This window comes from Scyliorhinus canicula, chromosome 16, assembly GCF_902713615.1.
Source record: "Scyliorhinus canicula chromosome 16, sScyCan1.1, whole genome shotgun sequence".
Classification (NCBI taxonomy): domain Eukaryota; kingdom Metazoa; phylum Chordata; class Chondrichthyes; order Carcharhiniformes; family Scyliorhinidae; genus Scyliorhinus; species Scyliorhinus canicula.
The window spans coordinates 8802824-8827435 of NC_052161.1; the positions used below are offsets into that span (position 1 = coordinate 8802824).

The 24612-nt window shown below is 44.0% G+C and overlaps 1 protein-coding gene across 8 annotated transcripts in view; it reads left to right on the plus strand.

Annotated features, from left to right (window-relative positions):
• Window positions 1-24612, plus strand: part of r3hcc1l (R3H domain and coiled-coil containing 1-like) — a 181108-nt gene that overhangs the window by 33760 nt on the left and 122736 nt on the right. For 4 of the 8 annotated variants that reach the window (XM_038821597.1, XM_038821590.1, XM_038821594.1 and 1 more), the window contains exons 2-3: window positions 10945-11037; window positions 13396-13539. The exons of 1 other annotated variant lie outside the window; for it this stretch is intronic. The gene's annotated coding sequence lies outside the window, so the exon portion shown is untranslated. The remainder of the gene's footprint in view (window positions 1-10944; window positions 11038-13395; window positions 13540-24612) is intronic. 3 more of the 8 variants (XM_038821595.1, XM_038821592.1, XM_038821591.1) reach the window with 2 other exon arrangements.

Below are 24612 nucleotides of genomic sequence, written 5' to 3' on the forward strand. Positions count from 1 at the left end.
GGTAAAAGCTCCCCATGGTAGAATTTAGCTTCAGTTTGAGTGTGACCCTTGGATCAGAAGCAACTGTGCTATACCTAAGTAAGGGTAATTATTAAGGAATGAGGGGCGAGTGATAGAAATTTACTTTTCTAGTCAGCTATAACCATGGGAGTGAGAGATAATGATAGAGGTAAAAGGGTTAAATGAGAACTCATTAAGAATAATTAACTCTTTTCATATTAAGCATTACTTGAGTGCAACAATAGCTGGAAATCCACTAAGGGTTAATCCAGATCATACACTTTAATTTAGGTTTCACATTTGCAAGTTGCTTGAGGCTGCAAGGTCACTGATGTCAACTAGCTAAAAGGCCTATTGTATTGTAAGAACTGCTGCTGCTGTCCCAGCACGGATAGTCCCGTTTCTATGGTAAAAGTCAGTATCGGGTGATGATGTCTTAATGAAAACTGTTTTTCTAATGAATGTTAGATACAGGTGTGGATAGTTTGGAAAATTGGCAATGGGAAATTCGCACCAATACATTTAAATACATGTGTCTCTTAAATTGATGGACAGACATTTTGGCCGAATTGAGTAAATTATAAATTAGTTAAAGCCAATCAGAAGTAAAAAGAAGGGTAGACCTTAAGATAATAATCTCCTTAAGAATCTCTTACCAGGATGGAAAAACTCATCCCGGGATCACCCCATCTGTATTTCTGAAACCTCTTTCCTTTGCTGCTTGTTTTTGCTAATTGCCATCTTTCTTTTGTTTAAATTACTTAGTTATTTTATCCTGTGTATTATGATTTGAAGAATTACTACAATCTGTAATTGAATGAAAATTCAACTACTGTATTCGCTAAAGACAATCAATCTGACTATCTTGCTGCCGGGCTAGTTGGAAACTTTTAAAATTTTGTATTGAAAATAAGTTTACCAGTGGCACAGCTGACAAAAGTGCAAGTGGACTTTGCCAAAACGCACAGACTTGACCTCTGTTATTTGGGAACTGAGAAGGGATAACGGACATCCAGGATTCCGAGTAGACACAGAGATCCATCAGCAAGTTGGTTGGAGTGGACTGGGAAAGGGGTTCATCAGGAAAGATGGTTGATCAACGATAGCAGTAGTTTCTGAAATTAGTTCATGATTCACAACAAAAATGTGTCCCAGTGAGGAAGAAGGATTCTAGGAAGAGAATAAGTTGACCGTGGTTAACCAAGGAAGTGAAAGATAGCATTAAACAGAAAAAAAAGCATATAATGTGGCAAGATAGTAATACGCCAGGAGATTCGGAAAGTTTTAAAAACTAACACAAGGTGACCAAAATAATAATGAAGAAGTAGAAGATAAACTATGAGGGTAAACTAGCAAGTAATATGAAGATGGGCAGCAAGAGTTTCTTTAAATGTATAAAAGGAAGAGCGGGGCCAAAGTGAACTGATATACCTTCAATTCACCGTGAGGCAGAGAGAGCAAGTGAACAGTAGGCTTCATTAGTCATGAAGTCATGAACTTGCCTAGCCAGAGTCGGTAGTACTGAATGGATGCCGCCTACAAGAGGCCGGCTTATATATGCCCCGGTGTGGGCGGAGCCATACCGGGGTTACAGTACAGTACCTGGAAGCAGTTCATATCACCACTTCCAGGTCATAGGTCACAGGTTACAGTATTATGACTGCATTATGGTGAATACATTCACCGCATGAACATAGGCCCTTTAGAGAATGAGACTGGAGAAATAATAATGAGGAACCAGGAGAAGTTAAACAAATACTTTGAGTCAGCATTCATAATGGAAGAGAAGACACTAATAGAACATAGAACAGTACAGCACAGAACAGGCCCTTCGGCCCTCGATGTTGTGCCGAGCAATGATCACCCTACTTAAACCCACGTAACCCGTATACCCGTAACCCAACAATCCCCCCATTAACCTTACACTACGGGCAATTTAGCATGGCCAATCCACCTAACCCGCACATCTTCGGACTGTGGGAGGAAACCGGAGCACCCGGAGGAAACCCACGCACACACGGGGAGGACGTGCAGACTCCACACAGACAGTGACCCAGCCGGGAATTGAACCTGGGACCCTGGAGCTGTGAAGCATTGATGCTAACCACCATGCTACCGTGAGGCCCCCATAATAACATTCCAAAAATAAACAATCAAGGGACCCGGGGGGGGGGGGGGTGAGAAATGAATACAATAAAAATCACGAGGGGAAAGGTACTAGGGAAACAAAAGGGGTAAAAGGCCAATATGTCCACTGGACCAGGATATTAAAGGAAGTAGCTGCAGAGATAGTCGATACACTGGTACTAATCTCCCAAGAGGTTCTTCTCTATACAAGGCACTAGTTAGACCACACTTGGAACACTGAATAGTTTTGGTCCCCTTATCTAAGGTAATATATACTGGCATTGGAGGCAGTCCAGTGAAGATTCGCTAGGTTGTTCCTGGGTATGGTGGGACTTTCTTGTGAGGAGAGGTTGAGTAAATTGGGCCTTTACTCATTAGAAGAATGAGAGGTGACCTTATTGAGAAATACAGCATTCTCAAGGGGCTTGACAGGGTAGAAGCTGAGAGGTTGTTTCCTCTTGTGGGAGAGTCCAGGACCAGAGGGAATAATCTCAAGAGTAAGGGGTTGCCCATTTAAGACAGAGATGAGAAGAAATTTCTTCTCTCAGAGGGCAGTGAATCTGTGGAATTCTTCGCCACAGAGATCTGTAGAAACTGGGTCGTGGAGTATGTTGAAAGCTGAGACAGACAAATTTTTAATCAGTGAGGGAATCGAGGGTTATGGGATAAGGGGGGAAAGTGGATTTGATGATTATTTCAGATCAGCCATGTTGTTCTCATTAAATATTGGAGCATACTTGATCGGCCGAGTAGCCTACTTCTTAGTTAGTTTTGAGTTCCTGGAAAACGAGAGGAATAGGAAATGACACGTTTGAATCGTGCTCGTGACAATAAGTGGGGGATGGGGAGCAAGTTGAGGCAAGTGTATTTTGAAGGTTAGAGCAGTGATCTTCAAAGTTGGGGGCACGACCCGCAGGTGGGTCATGGTCTTGTGTCGGGAGGGTCACGGAGCAGTCCGTCGCAGTGTTCCCGATTGTGTAAATGCGTGCGCAACAGCCGCAGCAGCCAGCTTTTAACAATGACGGCTGCGAGCGGCCTTTTTACCATATTCAAAAAAAATGCGGCCGCACTGCGCATGCATGCCCGCTCATTGGCCGTGCAACAATTGTTATAATTTCCTAAAAATAAATAAAAGTTCAATATTAAAGCCGGCTGCTGCGGCTGAAGACCGCGAATTTGCGTAATCGGAGAGGCAGAAGATTTTTAAAAAAATTCTACGTAATCTTCCTGCCTGAGGGAGGCAGAGAGCAGGTCACGGCCCCTGACCATCACCATCACGTGTTTTGGGCGCGATTGCGATTCCTCCATTTTGTCAGCAGCACACAAAGTAAGAAACAGTGGTGGGTCGCGAAGGTTGGCCAGCGTGGGTTCCGAAGGTCGATCGGCGTGGGTCCCAAAAGTTGGGCAGTTGGTAAAAATGGGTCCCCGGAAAAAAGTTTGAAAAACGCTGGGTAAGAGCGTTGGTGAAATAATAGTTTTTCGCGATTAACTGTTTTGATCAAATGGAGTGTGGTGAAATGTCAGTGTGTTGTGAGCACTTTTCATTTTACGTATGTTGCAATTTTTAAAGGCATTCTGTGTATTGAATACTAACCTATAGCAGGTACATTGGATTTGCTTATACTTTCTCTCTGGTGTATCTCTACCAGCTGTGTCCCAGGTGTCTACCAATGTTGTTGTAAATGAGGAAGTTTACAGAAACAACCTGGGAATTACTGAATTAAGTGGTTTCCTCTCTCCCACACCATGTGAGGAATTTCCTGGCATACAGGTGGCACTTTGTCATTGTTAGCTACATAAGCCCCACACCTCATAAGTAAGGATTTGAGGTTCCAATGTTGTACTGCTGGCCTGTGACAGCACCTCGGGCTTGCTAATAAGAATCAAAATTGTACTCTTGAAGCCTTCCCTGTCGAGATGCCTTGTCGGCCCAGAGCCTGATAATCTCCCATCCAATTATAAAGCACAATGGCTGCACCTTCCAGGGGTCAGACACTAGTTGAAAATTACATATTGTCAGTATCTTATTTTTAGCACAAGGATTTGTGATTCAAACTCCAGTTCCCACAGCTGTAGGTGGAGGCAATTGGGTATGATGATCACAGAACTGAAAGGAGGTTAGTCTACACTTAGTTCAAAGTTGCTTCATTCAAATTCTGATGAACTTAATATTTTACTTCAACATTTAATTCAAACTTTGCTATTTACTACGCTTAATTCAGAGATTTCAGATAATCCAAATTCTTTGGTGCAAATTGCTGAATTATCAGTGCTCTGTGCAGGGTATACGAGCTGTGGAGTAGATTGTTCGCACAGGAGTGGTTGCTCTGGCAGATGGTGAAAATTAAATTCAATAATAATCTGGTATTAAAAGTCTAATGATGACCATCAAACCACTGCCGATTGTTGTAAAAAAAATAACGTCCTTTAGGGAGGAAATCTGCCGTCCTCACCTGGTCTGGCTGACTCCAGATCCACAGAAATGTGGTTGATTCTGAAATGGCCCAGCAAGTCACTCAGTATCGAAAACTCCACAAAGTTAATAAAAGGGGAAGAAACCGGATGGGCCACCCGGCATCGACTCAGGCACTGGAAATGACAACAGCAAACGCAGCTTTGTCGACCTAAAAAGTCCTCCTTCCTAACATCTGGGGGCTTGTGCCAAAATTGGGAGAGCTGCCTCACAGACTAGACAAGCAACGGCCTGACATAGTCATACTTTCAGAATCATACCTTACAGATAATGTCCGGACACCACTATCATCATCCCTGTAACCTCACGGTCCAGCATATCCCCCACTCTACCATCACCACCACCAGGGGATCAACCCTGGCTCAATGAAGAGTGCAGGAGGGCATGCCAGGAGCAGCACCAGGCGTCCCAAAAAAAGAGGTGGCAACCTGGTGAAGCTACAAAGCAGGACTACTTGCGTGCCAAACAACATGAGCAGCAAGCGATAGAGCTAAAATTTCCACAACCAACGTATCAAACCTAAGCTCTGCAGTCCTGCCACATCCAGCCATGAATGGTGGTGGACAATTAAACTACTCTTTGGAGGAGGAGGCTCCATAAATACCTCCATCCTCAATGATGGAGGACCCCAGCACATCAATGAAAGAGACAAAGCTGAAGCATTCACAATAATCTTCAGCCAGAAGTGCTGAGTGGATGATCCATCTCGGTCTCCTCCGGAGGTGCCCAGCATCACAGATGTCAGTCTTGAACCAATTCAGTTCACCCCACCTAATATCAAGAAATGGCTGAAGACACTGGATACTGCAAAGGCTTTGAGCCTTTACGATATGCCGGCAATAATAGGGGGCTGGTTTAGCTCACAAGGCTAAATCGCTGGCTTTTAAAGCAGACCAAGCAGGCCAGCAGCACAGTTCGATTCCCGTACCAGCCTCCCCGGACAGGCGCCGGAATGTGGCGACTAGGGGCTTTTCACAGTAACTTCATTGAAGCCTACTCGTGACAATAAGCGATTTTCATTTTTCATTTTCATTAGAACTGAAGACTTGTGCTCCAGAATTTTCCATCTCCCTGGCCCTACACTCATCCCTAGAGCATCTCTACAACAAGGACTCCTACATCAGACTCCTATTTATTGACTACAGCTCCGCCTTCAACACCATAATCCCAGCCAAGCTCATATCAAAGCTCCTAGACCTAGGACTTGGCTCCTCACTCTGCAACTGGATCCTCTACTTTCTGACCCATAGACCACAATCAGTAAGAATAAACAACAACACCTCCTCCACAATAGTCTTCAATACCGGGGCCCCGCAAGGCTGCGTACTTAACCCCCTACTCTACTCCCTGTACACACACAACTGCGTGGCACAATTTGGTTCCAACTCCATCTACAAGTTTGCTGACGATACATCCGACTTAGACCCTGCCCTATCCCATAACCCCACCTAATCTTTTGGACACTCGGGCAATTTGGCATGGCCAATCTACCTAACCTGCACCTCCTAGGACTGTGGGAGGAAACTGGAGCATCTGGAGGAAACCCACACAGACAGGAGAACGTGCAAACCCCACACAGGCAGTCACCCACGGTCAGAATCAAACCTGGGTCCCTAGTACTATAAGGCAGCAGTGCTAACCACTGTGCCATCGTGCTGACCTTGGACATCACTGCAGAATTTCCTCAGAGTAGTTAGTTTAGAGTGGCTGATTTAACACAGTGGGCTAAATAGCTGGTTTGTAATGCAGAACAATGCCAGCAGCGCGTGTTCAATTCCTGTACCAGCCTCCCCGTTCAGGCACTGGAATGTGGCAACTAGGGGCTTTTCACATTAACTTCATTGAAATCTACTTGTGACAATAAGCGATTATTATTAATTATTATTATTAGTGTCCTCAGCCCAACCATCTTCAGCTGCTTCATCAATCACCTTCCTTCCAACATAAGGTCAGATGTGGGGATGCTTTGTTCAGCACCATTTGTGACTCCTCAGCCACTGAAGCAGTCCATGTGCAAATGCAGCAAGACCCGGACAATATCCAGGCTTGGGCTGGCAAGTAAACATTCACACAACACAAATCCCAGCAAAAGGACCATTTCCAACAAGAGTGAATCAAGCCATCGCCCCTTGACATTCAATTGCATTGCCATCACAGAATCCCCCACTATCAATCATTGACCAAAAACTGAACTGAATTAGCCATTAAAAATACATGGTTATAAGAGCAGGTCAGAGGCTAGGAATCCTGCAGGAGTAACTCACCTCTTGACTCCCCAAAGCCTGTCCACCATCGACAAGGCTCCAGTCAAGAGTGTGATGGAATACTCCCACTTGCCTGGATGAGTGTAGCTCCAATAACACACTCTCTAGAAACTTGTCCCCATGCAGGACAAAGCAGCCCACTTGATTGTGCTTCCACAAACTTCACTCTCTCCACCACCCACGCACGAAGTAGCCTTTTGCATCATTTACTGGCGCAATGCAGGAACTCTCCACGGCTCCTGAGGTAGCACCTTCCAAACCCACTACTACTCCTATCTAGAAGGGCAAGGGCAGCAGATACCACCACCTTGAAGTTTATCTCTCCTTCCCCATCTCCCCCCCCCCTGCTTTAATCTCTCCTTCTCTTCTCCTCCTCCTCCTCCCCCCCCCCCAAACCTGGCACTCACCATTCTTGGGAATATATTGTCGTTCCTTCACTATCGCTGGATCAATAGCCTGGAAATCCTTCCCTAACAGCAAGGTGGATGTAGCTACACTACATGGACCACAGCGGTTTGTAAGGATCCTCCTGGGTAAACACTGTTTGCTCTATCTTTCTCCTTTTATTTTTTTGCTCTTACAATTTTTGTCCATGGACGATTAACAACTTTAATTCGGGCAGAGGCCTGGATTAGGTAAACTGAAAACTGACCTGTGACCTCAAGGCAAAGCAGTTTGCAGGACGCTGTTTGCATTTCAAATGAGCAGATTCCAGAAGGATTTGACTGACATCTGTGCTGACAGGTTGATGGACCTGGCTGCCGGCCCACGGACTGGCTCAGACTGCCAGGCTTTGCCAAAAAACCATGCTGATTGGTTCTGATTTTCTCTGGAATGGTTCTGAAATGTATCTTCCCCAGCAAGGTTGGTTTTTCCTTCCAGATTTATTTTTGAGATCTGAACTGGAAGCAGCTACTCTGATTATCCCTCTATTAAACCTCTCTGAAATATCATTTGGGGATTCTGTTCGTTCCTCAGGCTGGAGGCCATTCTGGTGACACTGGAAACCAATTAAGTTTAAAACTCCGACTGGAGCTGGGCTGAAATGAGACAAAGAGTGTTAAGAATTAAACTAGCCTGAGGCTGTTCCTTTCAGTGAGGGCCCAGGTTAATAAAGATTAATGGGACTCTCCAGAGGAAATCCTACTGTCTGGGAGTACTGACTGAATGCTACTACCATAAGAACATCACCAACAGTACACTAGTGGCTTTGATGACTGAGAATCCTGAGAGGACAGCGTTCTGCAAGAATTCAACATTGGAAGCAAGGACCCTCATTTTTCTTTTGCCTTTTAAACCCTTATTATTTTCACCCCTTCGCCCCCCCTCTGTGTTTGTCTGCCTTGTGTGTGTTTGAATAGAGGGTGGGACAGGTAAAGGGGGGTGGGTAGTAGCTGCCCCTTATTTTGTTATAATTACTGCACATTTCAACTTTATTTCTGTTTTAAATAAACAGTGTGTTCAATTTACAAACCTGGTGACTATAAATCAGTGGGGCAGTCAAGGGCCAGAGATTTTGAATTATTGGTTAATTCACTTGTGTTGGGACTGTGGGGTTGGAATTGACCACGCACAATCCCAGGGTGTCGTAACAGCTTCAAGAAGACAGCTCACCACCTTCTCGAGGGCAATTAGGGATAGGCGTCAAATGCTGACCTGGCCAACGAAGCCCACATGGTGTAAAAATGACTTAAAAAAAATATATATTGTTGGTTATCGTCTTCTGAATGTTCTGTGAGATGCAAGCACTGTAAGACTTGCCCAGTCACTGTCAAATTTGAATGGATAAAGTATTGCTATACCAAAGCAGCAAGGTCAAATCTGCCATTGGCATGTGGTCCAAATATATCTTACAAACTCTCATTGAGTCCTTGGGATGTCACAAAGTGCTTTACAGCCAATTAAGTACTGTTCTAATGCAACAAACACAGCAGGTTCATTTTCAGAAAATTGATCCCACCCCAAGTAAGATCTGTTCTGAGCTCCAATGTAACTGCATGTGTTCTCCACCGGACTCCATTCTTGTCCCTAGCATCAAGCCTTGTGTGCTTTTGTCTCTTTGCCCTTGGCAAGCTCTTCCTTTCTTCATCAGTACTGGCTTGCCCCAAAAGCTGTCGTCCAGTAACATAATCACAAAATGCTGCAAACACCTAGCAGGTGAGGCAGCAGCTGTGGAGATAAAAACAGGTAGCATTTCAGGTTGATGAGCTTTCATCGGAACTGGAAAATGTAGGAAGAGATCCGATAGGTTTTAAGTACATTTCGGAGGCAGGGACAGAGGAGGTGAGGGGAAAGAACAACAGGAAAGGTTTGCAATAGGGTTAGGTGTGATGAAATGCCGAAAGCATTAATGGTGCATGGCAAATGGACAGTGAGAGGTTGCGGTAATAGAACAAAGAACAATACAGGAAGAAGTCTTACAACACCAGGTTAAAGTCCAACAGGTTTGTTTCAAACACTAGCTTTCGGAGCACTGCTCCTTCCTCGGGTGAATGTAGAGGTATGTTCCAGAAACATTCATATTGACAAAGTCAAAGATGCAAGACAATACTTTGACTGCGAGCATTTGCAGGTAATTAAGTTACGGTAGGGCAGCACGGTAGCATTGTGGATAGCATAATTGCTTCACAGCTCCAGGGTCCCAGGTTCGATTCCGCCTTGGGTCACTGTCTGTGCGGAGTCTGCACATCCTCCCCGTGTGTGCGTGGGTTTCCTCCGGGTGCTCCGGTTTCCTCCCACAGTCCAAAGATGTGCAGGTTAGGTGGATTGGCCATGATATATTGCCCTTAGTGTCCAAAATTGCCCTTAGTGTTGGGTGGGGTTATGGAGATAGGGTGGAGGTGTTGACCTTGGGTAGGGTGCTCTTTCCAAGAGCCGGTGCAGACTCGATGGGCCGAATGGCCTCCTTCTGCACTGTAAATTCTATGATGAAGTCTTTACAGATCCAGAGAGAGGGGTAACCCCAGGTTAAAGAGGTGTGAATTGTCTCAAGCCAGAACAGTTGGTAGGATTTCGCAAGCCCAGGCCAGATGGGGGATGAATGTAATGCAACATGAATCCAAGGTCCCGGTTGAGGCCGTACTCGTGTGTGGAATTTGGCTATAAATTTCAGTTCGGCAATTCTGCGTTGTCGTGTGTCCTGAAGGCCACCTTGGAGAACGCTTACCCGGAGATCTGAGGCTGAATGCCCTTGACTGCTGAAGTGTTCCCCGACTGGAAGGGAACATTCCTGCCTGGCGATTGTCGCGCGATGTCCGTTCATCCGTTGTCGCAGCGTCTGCATGGTCTCGCCAATGTACCACGATTCGGGACATCCTTTCCTGCAGCGTATGAGGTAGACAACATTGGCCAAGTCATACGTGGAATGTACCTTTCCACAGACTCTGAACTGCACATCTGGTTATATGAATCCCTGTCGAACAGAGAGGCTATATACCTACAGCATGCTTTGTATATGGCTCCCCAGAGAGCATCTAATGTAGATCTGTAGCTGTAACCGAGACTGATAACGGTCATAATGTCTCCCTTACGTGGATAAAATTCTGTGAATTTTTAGATAAATACAGATAAAATGTTCAAGTTTCAAAGAATTCTGACTTCGTGATCAGAATAGCTTCTGAGATTGTTAGCATTTGCTTACATTGCTTTCCTACAACTTATCAAGTTACAATCAGTGAGAGCTCCATCAGTTCCAAAGCAGAAGCCTTTATGACTGCGTTCTTATGCCAGCTGAAGGCAGCTGGTGCAGAGCTCTTAAAATAATCATAAACCATGTTAATCTTGAAGAATATTTGTAATGCTAAATAAGGAGAGTAACTGCTGAAAAGCTGCAAAATCCTCATTGTTGTGCTCATTCAGTGGAATCATCTGCTTCCTTAAGTTTAAAAAAAAAATCAAAGAGCTAGGATTGATTACAAACTGGTAATCTTATCGAGGAGTGCAGATGTCAGTAATCTGAACCCCAAGATAAGATTCTGGTTGACTTAAAAGTTCCTTGTAATATTTTAATATATGTGGTAAAGATCTTTTTTTATTCATTGGCACCACTGATGAGGCAGTCATTTTTCTGTACATCCGTAGTTTCCTTGCACAACACGGAGAGGTCTCCTGAAGAGGGCAAATTAAGAGTCAGCTGTATGATGCAGGACTGGAGTCACCTATAAATCAGACCAGGTAAGGATGACACCTTTCCTTCCCCAAAGGACATTCATAAACCCCCTTGGCTGTTCTAACAATCTGACAATTTTATCCACACTTTTGCTGGGAGCTTGTTGTATTCAGATTTTAACCTAAATTCAAATTTTCAAAATGCTGAGGTGGGATTGGAACTGGAGTATTAATAATAATCTTTATTAATAATAATCTTTATTGGTGTCACAAATAGGCTTACATTAACACTGCAATGAAGTTACTGTAAAATTCCCTAGTCGCCACATTCCGGCGCCTGTTCGGGTACACTGAGGGAGAATTCAGAATGTCCAATTCGCCTAACAAGCATGTCTTTTGGGAGGAAACCGGAGCACCCGGAGGAAACTCGTGCAGACACAGGGAGAATGTGCAAACTGCACACTGACCCAAGCCAGGAATCGAACCGGGTGCCCTGGCGTTGTGAAGCAACAATGCTAACCGCTGTGCTACTGTATTAGTCCAGACTTTTGGATTACTGATCAAATGACATGGTCATTATGCTTCCGATATGTCCCCTCAACTCCTGAAGGGACTGACAGATGCTAGAGATGGCTTCTTCGCTGTGATCATTTTTTTGTATAACAAATATTGGCAGGAGATTTGATGATACAATTTGATGTTATTTTGCAATAAAATCCCCTTGATGTGGGAGCGTTGCTGGCAGCAACTGAATTGTCACCGATAGTGACAATCCCCACCTCTGAGCCTGTACATTCTTTTTCAAAATCGGCATTTAAAAAAAAAATTTAAAGTACCCAATTATTTTTTCCTAATTAAGGGGCAATTTAGTCTGGCCAATCCACCTAACCACATCTTTTTTTGGGTTGTAGATGTGAAACCGCCATAGACACAGGGAGAATTTGCAAACTCCACACAGACAGTGACCCAGGGCCGGGATTGAAACCGGGTCCTCGGCGCCGGGAGGCAGCAGTGCTAACCACTGTGCCAATGTGCAGCCCTCAAAATCGGAGATGTTCTTTGCCAGTTAAGGTTGAGATGGAAGTTGGGTTATGAATCATCGGAAGTTTCATTTGACCCGTAAAGTTGTCTTCAATTAGCAGACCATCCATTTATTAAACATTTTCTGTAGGGAGACCAGTCTGCAAACCTTTCCATAATTTTCAATCACTTTTCTGTCAGCATTATATTGTAAATTGCCATGTCAATATTTCCCATGCAATCATTTGCTATACCAACTGTCACGCTGTAGTTCTGCACATGAAGTGGGTCTGTGAAATTAACTTATGCAGTTTCCTAACTCCATCACTTTTTATTTTGCGATCCAATATATTTGCTTCAACTGACTGTGGGCAACGCCACAGGCATTTTACCAGTATTCTGCATAGACTTTTATCATTTGATCTCCTGACCCAAGTGAATAACTCCAGATAAACGTGCAAGTAGAATTTTCTCTTAACATCCAAATGTAATTGAATGCAAATTTAAGATTGTTAATCCAATTTAATTAAATCCACTGATTTATAATTCTCACACAAGAAGTGGAAGGGTTTGTCAAACACAATTCCCAAATTGTAATAAAAGTCCAGAAATCCCCATGTAATAAAAACAGAATTTAATTGAATAAATCACCTTAACTCTTCAGCATTAATTACAAATGGATACAGTGAGGTGGGTGGGGTCCCAGAACAGCAGCTAAAATGCCAGATATCAATTCAATAAAAACAGCATTTGATTTGATCAGAAAGCAAGGTTTGATTTGATCAATTATCGTAAAAGCGGTCCTAAATATAAGTTACATTATTAAGCCTCAGTGGTACTGACAGCCTGGAGATGTAATGATTGAGAGGTTGATTATCAGGTTTTACATGTATGTATGTCATGACCCTCACCACAATTCCTAACCAGACACGCTTGTCATAATATACACACAAGTATATGATGATGCACAGACAGGCATTGATTGACACACAGAATGACCAATGAACACACAGAACACAGCAGCCAATCACCAGACAGAACACAACCACTATAAAGCCAGAGGGCACTAGTTTTCCTGCTCTCTTGGGATCCAGCCTCTGAGACAGTCAGAGCTCGTGAGCAACAACTAGAACACACACCATGTGGTAGTAAAATAGTCTGGTCAGGTTAGCCTCAGGTCTCCAGTCAACTCAGCATAGTGTCAACTCACAGTTAAAGTATGTATGATAGTTAAGAGTTCCATAAAAGAGAGTTGCATTTCTTCAAGTGTTGGAAGCCTGTCTCTCTCACTGCTACAGTAAACGCAGTCCTCGCAGACCCAGCTTACCCAACACATCAACGCTCACACTATTTTTAATCCTTACATTCCTCCCCCTGCCGAGTTTTTTTTTCTGTTTTTCACAGGCGAAGAGAAACATAGGGCATAGTTCCAGATCGAAGGCTTTTGGTGGCTCCCTTGCGTGGCCATTCTTCATGGATAAGGCTTTCCAGCACTGAACAGGCCATCGATCAAATCAGCCTGCTCTGTATGGATTAATATAGCAACAGGTGGTGTATTCAATGGGTAGCCCACACTTGAGAACATAACCTGCAGATGGTGTCCAAGAAGGAGTGTTTCATATGTTACTGCATTGCACCTTGACTTTGCACTGCACTCCAGTGTAGTCTTCACATTTTGATTGATTCTCCACGGGCTCCTTCCATTTGTTTGAAGGCACTTTGACCTTATCAATACTCGAATGTTCGCTTCATTAAATGCACCCAGTAATGTGAAAGTGAACTCTATGCTGCCAAAGCTATCTGAAACTTGGCTTTGTTTTTGTGAGAGGGGATAAATAAAACATCCTAATTTCTGGTTCCTCAATCACTGGCAAGCTGGATAAGTTTGCAAATCTCTGCTTCGCTACTCCCTTAAAGTGGCAGAAGGCGGGATAAAAAGTTGGGCATTTTACTCAGAAGCCAGACCTACTGTAGTTTTGCCAGTATATTAAAAACAGAGTGGTGTGCTTTGATTATTAGTCTAATCAATGCCACTACTGATTATTCTATTGATTTATCACTGAACAGTTTAGTCTTCATTTAAGGGATGAATGCTGATGGAAAATTGAAAATGTGGATGAATATATTTTTTAAGAGTGTAATAATTTTTCTCATGTCGTGTCTACTGCGTGAATGTTCACCTGTTTGAGTGGTGCTGACAATGAATGTGATCCATCGTTAATGTTTTTCTGCTAAAAGTTAACTCTGAAGAGTTCAATGGGATTGAGGGCTGCACAGTACAAATTACAATTCATTCCCTTTCTCTGAATGAGAATCAGAAAGACCACTTTTTTTTGTTTCAACTACTTATCTTCCTCACCAGGAACTACCTCAGTATTGTTTGCTCAACCACTCCCTCCACGTCAGTTTAATCTTCAGTGGTGATACTCATGCACTACCTGACAAATATGGCCGTTTATTAGTTCATTTCTCTATTGCATTATCTCATAATGACTCAGAGTGGGTTTTATTAATAATCTTTATTACTGTCACAAGTAGGCTTACATTAACACTGCAATGAAGTTACTGTGAAAAGCCCCTAGTCGCCACACTCCGGCGCCTCTTCGGGTACACTGAGGGAGAATTCAGAACGTCCAATTCACGTAACAAGCACATTTTTCCGAAACTTGTCGGAGAAAACTGGAACGCTCGGAGGAAACCCTCGCAGACACAGGGAGAACGTGCAGACTCTGCACAGACAGTGACCCAAACTGGGAATCGAACTCAGGATCATGACGCTGTGAAGCAAACGTCTAAACACTGCCGCCATGCTGCCCTTCTCCTCTGTGTCTCGAGGGTTCAATTTACAGCCACCTTTGCAGTGAAATAAAACTAGGGCTTAATGGTGATGCCAATTCTCTGTCCCTGGCTGTCGAGTGAGACTGAGCAAAGGAACATGAGTTTGAGATTGAGCCAACCCATAGCACTAATAAAATGGCCATTTAACAACCTCCACTGTGATGTGTATCGTAATCGAGAGTTCATATATGCAACATCATTTGTGCACATTCTCATTCCATTGTCTGCTCACGATATGGCAAGCTGACTTGTTCTTTAAAATGGCCCACCTGGAAGACTTTGCTTGGGATTTTGGCCACCGCAAAATGCTGGTTAATGCTGATCCAGTGAGGTTAACAACAGAAAACTTTGCAAACTGTAATAACTGCAAGCCTTTATGTACTCAGGATGTTATAGAATCAACATGTCCAATTTCCAAAAAAGAAAATACTGGGCAATCTCAGCAGGTCTGACAGCATCTGTGGAGAGAGAAGGGAGCTAACGTTTCGAAGCATCCAGACTCGAAACTTTAGCTCCCTTCTCTCTCCACAGATGCTGTCAGACCTGCTGAGATTGCCCAGCATTTTCTGTTCCAGGTTCCAGCATCCACAGTAATTTGCTTTTATCTTCATGTCTAATTTCCCAACGGCTATATATGGCTGCCAGTTAGCAAGTTCCACGATGTCTTTTAAGCAGTATTAGTCATGTTCTTGCTGTGCTATGTCACATTGTTTCTTTGTCCTTCTATCCTCTTCCTTTGGTGCCCTGTTGCCTCTGTGCAATACCAAATGTAGGTCCTTACTGAGCTGGTGTCCATCCTGTCTAGGTAAATTATATTTACCAGGGCATTAGAGAGCCAGATTATTAATAAAAGTTTAAGTGATCTGGAAAATTGCTGAACAGTCATAACTGCAGCATGTTCTCCAAACCCATTTGGGACAAAATATCTGTCATATCTGCAAAGGCTTAGTGTCTGCCTTTATTCATTAGTGCATACCTATTGCACGGTACAGTGGGTGCCCCTGCAGCTCTTTCTATTTATATTTAGGAGCGCCTGCCCAGCTCTCAGTTTAACAACTTGCACTCGGATAGTACCTTTCATGCAACAAACATCCCCATACCCTTGACGGGGATCGAAATTCGGCAAGCCACAAGCAGTTCAGGGAAGCGACAGGAGCATGGTTTGAAATGGAACGTTTTGAGGAAGCTTTTGAAGGTATGGAGTGTGATGGGAGGATTTTAAAAGGTCCCCTAAATCCGTGTCCTTCAAACTTTTTTTCCAGGGACCCATTTTTACTGACTGGCGCGACCCACCATTTTCTCTTACTTTGTTGCTGACAAAAATGTCTATATATATATATATATCGTTTCTGGAACATACCTCTTCATTCACTGAGGAAGGAGCAATGCTCCAAAAGCTAGTGATTTGAAACAAACCTGTTGGACTTTAGCTTGGTGTTGTCAGACTTCTTACTGAACAAAAATGGAGGAAATGGTTTTGGGTCCCTTTGGCCCCCCGAACTTGAAAAAAATAGGCTGTGACCATATAAAGAAAAAAATGCAGCTGCACTGCGCATGTGTGTCCAATCATTGGTGCGCATGTGCATAGTTTTACATACGTGCACCGATGATCGGGCACGCATGCGCAGTGCGGCCGCATTTTTAAAATATGTTCCTGGCCATTTTGAAGGCCGCTTGCAAGCGGCATTTTTAAAAGCCGACTATTGCATGCGGCTTTGCGCGATCGGGAGCGCCGCGATGGATGGCTCTGCGACCCTTCCTGACACCCGCCCGCGAGGCGCGCCCCGAGTTTGACAATGCCTGCCCCATATGTTGATTCCAGGTTCTTCCACTGAAAAATGAAGTAGAGTGAAAGGCTGTACTGGGCCATAAACTGGAAGAAGACAGCAGCTATGGGGTGGAGCAAGGCCATGGAGCATTTTTAACATATTTCGATTTTCAAAAATCTGACTTTTGTCATTGATTCTCACTCAATACCTCGGTACTAAAAGGACTCTCTACAGGGCACTTGAATCCTTATATTTCATTCTTCTCAGCTTTCCCCTCTAGCCACTTGGCTACTGTGTAATGTTTCTCTTGATTGCTTCTTTGTATCTCTGAAGGGTTATTGTCAGAATTTCTACTTTTAGAATGAATGTTAGTATTTTATAGCATTCTACATCATTTAAAACACCTCGGTGCTTCTGTGAACTATTTCTTCGAAGGAATCATGTGCCGTGGGGAAAGGTGAATGTAACCCTATTTAGATCCCAGAAGGCATTTGATAAGACCCCACCATCCAAGGTTATTGCAGAAAATAAAAGCTCATGGTGTATGGGGTAACATATTGGCACAGATTTAAAATTGGCTAGCTAACACGAGAAGAGGGAAACAGAGTGGACGCACAAATGGGTCTTTTCCTGGTTGACAGAATGTAACGAGTGGTGCTGCAGAGCCATTGCTGGGGTATACATTTTTCACAATTTATATAAATGACTTGGAGGAAGGGACTGACTGTAAAATTTGCCAGTGACGCAAAGATAGGTAGGAAAGAAATTCTGTAAAAAGGACATGAGGGACAAAGATGGGTTAAGTGAGTGAGCAAAGATCTGGCTATTGGTGGTGGCATAGTGGCATTGTCGTTGAACCCGTAATCCATAGACCCAGGCTATTGATCTGGGGACGAGGGTTTGAATCCCACCAAGGCATGTAGTAAAACATCTCGAATTAAAAGTCTACTTGGTGGCTATGAAACCATTGTTGATTGTTGTAGAAACCCATCTCTTTCATAATGTCCTTTAGGGAAGGAAATCTGCCGTCCTTACCTAGTCTGGCCTACATGTGGCTCCAGATTCGCACCAATACTATCCTGGTTTAGCTGAGTGGGCTAAACAGCTGGGTTGTGATGCAGAACAAGGCCAGCAGAGCAGGTTCAATTCCCGTACCAGTGTACCCGAACAGGCGCCGGAATGTGGCGACTAGGCTTTTCACAGTCACTTCATACTTGTGACAATAAAAGGTTATTATTATTACGATGTGGTTGGCTCTTACATGCCCTCTGAAATGGCCTAGGAAGTCACTCAATTGTATTCAACCACTACAAAAACACAAAAAAGAATGAAACCGGACCGACTTGGACTGCATGGGACATCGACCCAGGCACCAGAAACGACAACAGCAAGTCCAGTCCTGTCGACCCCACAAAGTCTTCCTTACTAACGTGTGGGGGCTTGTGCCAAAGTTGGGAGAGCTGTCTCACAGACTAGTTAAGCAACAGCCTGACGTAATCATGCTCACAGAATCATACCTGACAGAAAATATCCCAGACACCACTATCACCTAGCAGAAGTGGCGGCACAGTGGTATACAGTTGGGAAGGAGTTGTCTTGGGAGTCCTCAACATCGATCTGGACCCCATGAAGTCTCATGGCTTCAGGTTAAACATGGGCAAGGAAGCCTCCTGCTGATTACCTCGTACTGGCCACCATCTTGGATGAAGCACTTGGACGAAGCTCTGAGGGTGGCAAGGGTACAGAATATGCTCTGGATGGGGGACTTCAATTTCCATTGCCAAGAGTGGCTTGGTAGTAGCACCACAGACCGAGCTGGCCGGGACTGCTAGACTTGGACTGCATGGAGGTGACCATTTATCAGAAACTGAACTGGACTAGCCATATTAATACTGTGTAATAATGTGGCCAAAGGCTAGGAATCCTACAGCGAGTAACTTACCCCCTGCCCCACTCCGCCCCTCCCCCCCTCCCCAAAAGCCTGTTCACCATCTACAAGGCAGAGGTCAGGAGTGTAATAGAATGCTCTTGCTTGGATGAGTGCAGCTCGAACAACACTCCTAAGAAGCCCAACACCACCAGGACAAAGCAGGCCGCTTGATTGCTCTCCCTTCCACAAACATTCAAACCCTCCTCCACTGACGAACAGTGACAACCATCTACAAGGTGCATTGCAGTAACTCACCAAAGTTCTTTAGAGAGCACCTTCCAAACCCATGACTGCTACAATGTAGAAAGACAAGATGTGGTACCACTATTCAAGAAGGGAGGGTGGGATAAACCAGGAAACTACAGGCCAGTCAGTCCAACCTCAGTGGAGGGGATCCTCACCACCTGGAGGGTCCCGTCCAAGTCACTCACCACCCTGGCTTGGAAATATATCGCCGTTCCTTCACTGTTGGTGGGGCAAAATCCAGGAACTCCCTAACAGTGCAGTGGGTGTACCTACACCTCGGGGACTACAGGGGTCCAAGAAAGCAAATCACAACACCTTCTGAAGGACATCTAGGGATGGGCAATAAATGCTGGCGTAACCAGCGACAGCCACATCTTGTAAATGAATGAAACAAAATAAATAACAGCAATGGCTAACCTAGGCTAAATAAGTAGCTGCATGAGTGGTCCTCCTTCATCTCAGTGGGCCATAAGATTGAAATTGGGCTTGTTCACTATCATCCGACGAATAAGATTAAATACATTTAATACACGTTCATATTTCATAATGAGTTTTATTTTCATATTAAAAGAACTCTCATTAACTTCCAGTGGTAAAAACAAAACATTTACATCTTGGACGTAGAGGGAGTGCACGGCTCGTACTGTCAATTTTGTGCACATTCAGCCCTTGCTTTCTGTGCGTATCACTTCAGTCGTACCGGTAAGAAAAAAACTACGTTGCCGGATATCTGACAACCCTGTACGTGGACAGTGGTCAACGAAACATCTCGTGGGCCGCATTCCAAACCCAGATGAGCTGCATGTGACAGCCAGGCCGCAGGCTGCTGTATAATGTGGGCAATAATATAATATAGAAGGATAGCAAGGGAAAGATTAGGTCCCATTAAGGACCACAATGGTAATTTGTGTGAGGAGCTGAAGGACACAGGTAGGGTTCTAAATGAATACGTTGTGTTGGTGTTCACTAATGAAAGGGCCAGTGTGGGTATAGAAATCAGGGAGAAGGACTGTGATAAAATTGAAGAAATTAACAGACAGAGAGGAGGTTCTGAGTGGTCTATCATCTTAAGAGTAGCCATGATATGGAGATGCCGGCGTTGGACTGGGGTGAGCGCAGTAAGAAGTCTTACAACACCAGGTTAAAGTCCAACAGGCATACCTCTCCATTCACCTGAGGAAGGAGCAGTGCTCCGAAAGCTAGTGTTTGAAACAAACCTGTTGGACTTTAACCTGGTGTTGTAAGACTTCTTACTATCTTAAAAGTAGACAAACCTCCAGCACAAGATGAAATGTATCCCAGGCTGTAGAGCGAGGCAAGGGAAGAAATAGCATGGGCACTGGCAATAATTTTCAAATCCCCCCTGGCCACGGGGGAGGTGCCGGAGGACTGGAGGATAGCCAATGTGGTACCATTATTCAAGAAGGGAGGAAGGGATAAACCAGGAAACTGCAGGCCATTCAGTCTAACCTCAGTGGTGGGGAAACTATTGGAAGTAATTCTGAGAGATTGATTTTAACTGCATTTGGAGAGTCCGGGATTAATCAAGAACAGTCAGCATGGTTTTGTTAAGGGAACGTCATGTCTGACCAACTTGATTTAATTTTTCAAAGAGGTGACCAGATGTGCAGGTGAGGGCAATGCATTTGACATAGTCTACCTGGACTTCAGCAAAGCTTTTGATAAGGTTCCACATGGGAGGCTGATGGCGAAGGTAAAGCCATGGGATCCAAGGAAATTTGCCAAATTGGATCCAGAATTGGCTGAGTGGCAGGAAGCAGAGGGTGGTGGTCAAGAGGTATTTTTATGACTGGAAGCCTGTGTCCAGTGAGGTCCCGCAGGGAACCAGTGTCGGGCCCCTTGCTGTTTGTGGTTTATATAAACGAATTAGACATGAATGTAGGAGGGTTGGTCAGTAAGTATGCGGATGATACAGAAATTGGTGGTGTGGTAAATAGTGAAGAGGCTTAGATTACAGGAGGGTATAGACGGGTTGGTCAGATGGGCTGATAAGTGGCAAATGGAATTCAATCCGGATAAGTATAAGGTGATGCATTTGGGCAGGACGAACAAGCCAAGGGAATACATGATAAATGGCAGGACCCTGGGAAACCCCAAGGACCAGAGGGACCTTGGTGTGCATGTACACTGGTCCCTTAAGGTAGCAGTGCAGGAAGATAGTGGTGAAGAAGGAATAAATTGCCTTTATTAGCCAAGGTATCAAGTTTAAGTAGAGGGCGGTTATGCTGGAACTGTAAAAAATGTTAGTTAGGCCACAGCTATAGTATTGTGTGCAGTTCTGGAATCCACATTACAGGGGGGATGTGACAGCACTGGGAAGGGTGCAGAGGAGATTTACCAGGATGTTGCCTGGGCTGGAGAGTTGTAGTTATGAAGAGAGACTGGTTAGGCTGGGGTTGTTTTCCTTGGAGCAGAGGAGACTGAGGGGGGACAGGATTGTGATGTATAAAATTATGAAGGGCATAGATAGAGCAGACGGGAAGAAACTTTTCCCCTTGGTGGAGGGATCAATGACCAGGAGACATAGATTTAAGGTAAGGGGCAGGTGGTTTAGAGGGGATGAGAGTCTAGAATTCACTGCATTGAAGGGTGGTAGAGACAGAGACCCTCTTAACATTTAAGAAATATTTAGATGTGCGCTTGCGATGACAAGGCTATGGGCCAAGTGCTGGATCACAGTCTCAGAATAAGTGGTAAGCCATTTTGGACTGAGTTGATGAGATATTTCTTTACTCAGGGGATGGTGAACCTGTAGAATTTTCTAACACAAGGCTGTAGAGCCCAATCACTGATTGTTATTTTAGAAAGAAATAGATTTCTAGACTCCACAGGTGTCAAGGGATATGGGGAGAGCACTGGAGTATGGCGTTGAATAGAGGGTCAGCCATGATTGTTAAATAACTGAGCAGGCTCGAAGGGCTGAATGGCCTACTCCTATTTAAATGGAGAGTTCCTCGCCCTTCGAGTAGTGTCATGGGATCTTTAACTTCCAGCTGATCAGACAGAGGAGACTTTGGTTTAACATTTTGTCCAAATGGCAGTTGAGTGTGATCAAATGAAATTGAACCACCACCTGGCACAATTTTCTGCTTTATTATACACTTCTTGCATTACTTTTTGCTCAGTTTTACACCAACACTATTGGCATCAATCGTGCCATTAGTAATCATTTAGCATTGTGTCTCTTTTTTTTTTTTGTTTTTATAAATTTAGAATATCCAATTTATTTTTTCCAATTAAGGGGCAATTTAACGTGGCCAATCCACCTAACCTGCACATCTTTGGGTTGTGGGGGTGAAACCCACGCAGACACGGGGAGAATGTGCAAACTCCTCACAGACAGTGACCCAGGGCCGGGATTCGAACCCGGGTCCTCAGCGCCGTAGGCAGCAATGCTAACCACTGTGCCACCGTGCCGCCCTAGCATTGTGTCTCTTGCTGCATCTGACTATCGAAGAAGTGGTGAGGACTATATCCATAGTGAGAACATGTCAATGTGTTTGCCAAAGTCTGCAAGGCTGGATTAACATTTTTTCTTTGTCAGAAAACATGTATCTTGGTTCAGTAACCGTCTAAACTTATTGAAGTGCTGTACAGTGAAGCAGGCACCAAAACACAGTACCGTACATTACTGTAAAAGCTGATGAGTTTGAAAACTATGCCTTTGGAGCATTGGAGTGTCAGTAACTCCAAAGATTTATCAGTAAATTGGAATAATGCAAAATATTGCTGAACATTATCACTCCTATAAAACTTTACCCACATTCCTAATTCTAAATAGAGGTCTCATTATTAATCCATTTTCTCTGATAGTATCATGTTTGTGATAATTATCGTTGAATTATCCATAATCATCATCTTCATCAGAAATCCAATAAAATGTATGGATTTTTCATACTGTATGCAAGGTGGTTTTGCCTCTTGTTAATACATGCTGGAAATTCAATCTGTTTTAAAGTTGTGTCTTCTAATATCAGAACTCGCAGATTGTGTAGCTATAATTGTACGCCTTTATCATGTTTTAGCTACTCACCTTTGTCGGTTGCTGTTGCTGATGTGGCCACAGCCACAATATAATAAAGCACGGTCACAATTCTTCCTAAACCAGCAATTGTAGAGTGTAGTATTAAATGTGGCAGACAGGAAAATTGACTGATTTGCAAGCGCAGGAAAGTAAAAATCTGAATTTCTGTATTGGAGCAGATTGCCTAATTTTCAATTAGACTGTGATATCCAGTTGCTTGTGAGGAAGGAACCTTGCGAAAACAAAATTCTAAATTGATAATCTCAATCCAAGAGGTCATACATAGAATGGCTGGCATAGGAACTGGTGAGAAAGGCAGCGGAGTGCTCTTAGTTTTGGACTTTAAGTACAAATTCGGAAGCAGAGTGGACGGAAGACTACATGCACCTGCTCTCATACCTGACGTGGGAATGCTTGATGCTGACACTGGGTACCTGGATAAAAAGTGTTGTCCAGTAATAACCTGTTGTGCCATGGAAGAACCTCAAGTGCATATTTTTGTCAGGTATTTTATTATGGACCGTCTCCAATGCTGCATTAGATCTTGAGCTGACTTATTCATTGTGTTTACGGGTACGTAAGATTCAATGTTGAATAGGCAGCACCTGTTTGGAATGCTAGACTTACTAAAGAGCATGTTAACAAGCTGGAAAGTGTTCAGTAATGAGCACAGACTGATCCTAGGTAGCGTAGACCAAAGCTACTTTGTTCCTTTGCTGAAAGATGAAAAATATTTTGTCTGAACTTTGCCAGACAGCAAACTCCATCTCCCATTGCTGCTGTCCCTTGCCACAATCACAAAATGATTGGAATTGAGGAGAAAAGGCACCATTTCGCAGAGTTGAGCCAGCCTAATTCTCTACTTTATAAAGCTCGTAAATTGTATATAAATGATTGGGAATTCTTTTACATTTATTCTTCAGGCCGCCATTTGTTGTCCATCCCTGATTTCCCTTGACCCGAGTGACTTGCTGGGCCATTTCAGAGTCACACTGCATTACTGTCGATCTGGAATCAAACGTAGGCCAGACTTGATAAGGCAGATTGCCCTCCCGAAAGAGCATTTGTGACCCAGATAGTTTTTTTTTTTAACAACAATTGATGGTTTAATGCTCACTATTACTGAGACCCTAGCTTTCAATTCCAGATATTAAAATTTTGCCAGCTGCCATGGTGGGATTTGAACCCATGTCGCCAGAACATTAGCCTGAGCCTCTGGATTATTAGCTCGATGACATTGAGCCCTTGGAGGTGTCAATAATCAGGGGGCATAGATTTCAGGTCGGGGCAGGAGAATTAGAGGGGATCTGAGGAAACTCTTATCCACACAGAGGATGGTGGGAATCTGGAACTCGCTGCCTGAAAGGGTGGAACATTTGAGAAGCATTTAGATCAGCACTTAAAACGCCATAGCTTACAAGGTTGTGCACAAAGTGCTAGAAAATGGAATGGATAGATGCTTGATGGCCAGAGGAGGCTTGGTGGGCTGAAGGTTCTTTGTACTCTAAAACTTGGACTCTATTACCACCACGCCACTAGCACCTCATTTAAGGATCTCCATCTGACAGTGTATAATCGAAGGACTTTAATTTCCCCCTCCGCCCCTCTAATTTTTCCAATTAGGGCAAAATTCAGCATGGGCAATCCACCTATCCTGCACATCTTTGGTGGGAGTGAGACCCACGCAGACACGGAGAATGTGCAAACTCCATACGGACAGTGTCCCAGGGCCAGGATCTAACCTGGGACCTCGGCGCCGTGAGGCAACTGTGCCACCATGCCGCCCCTCTCTA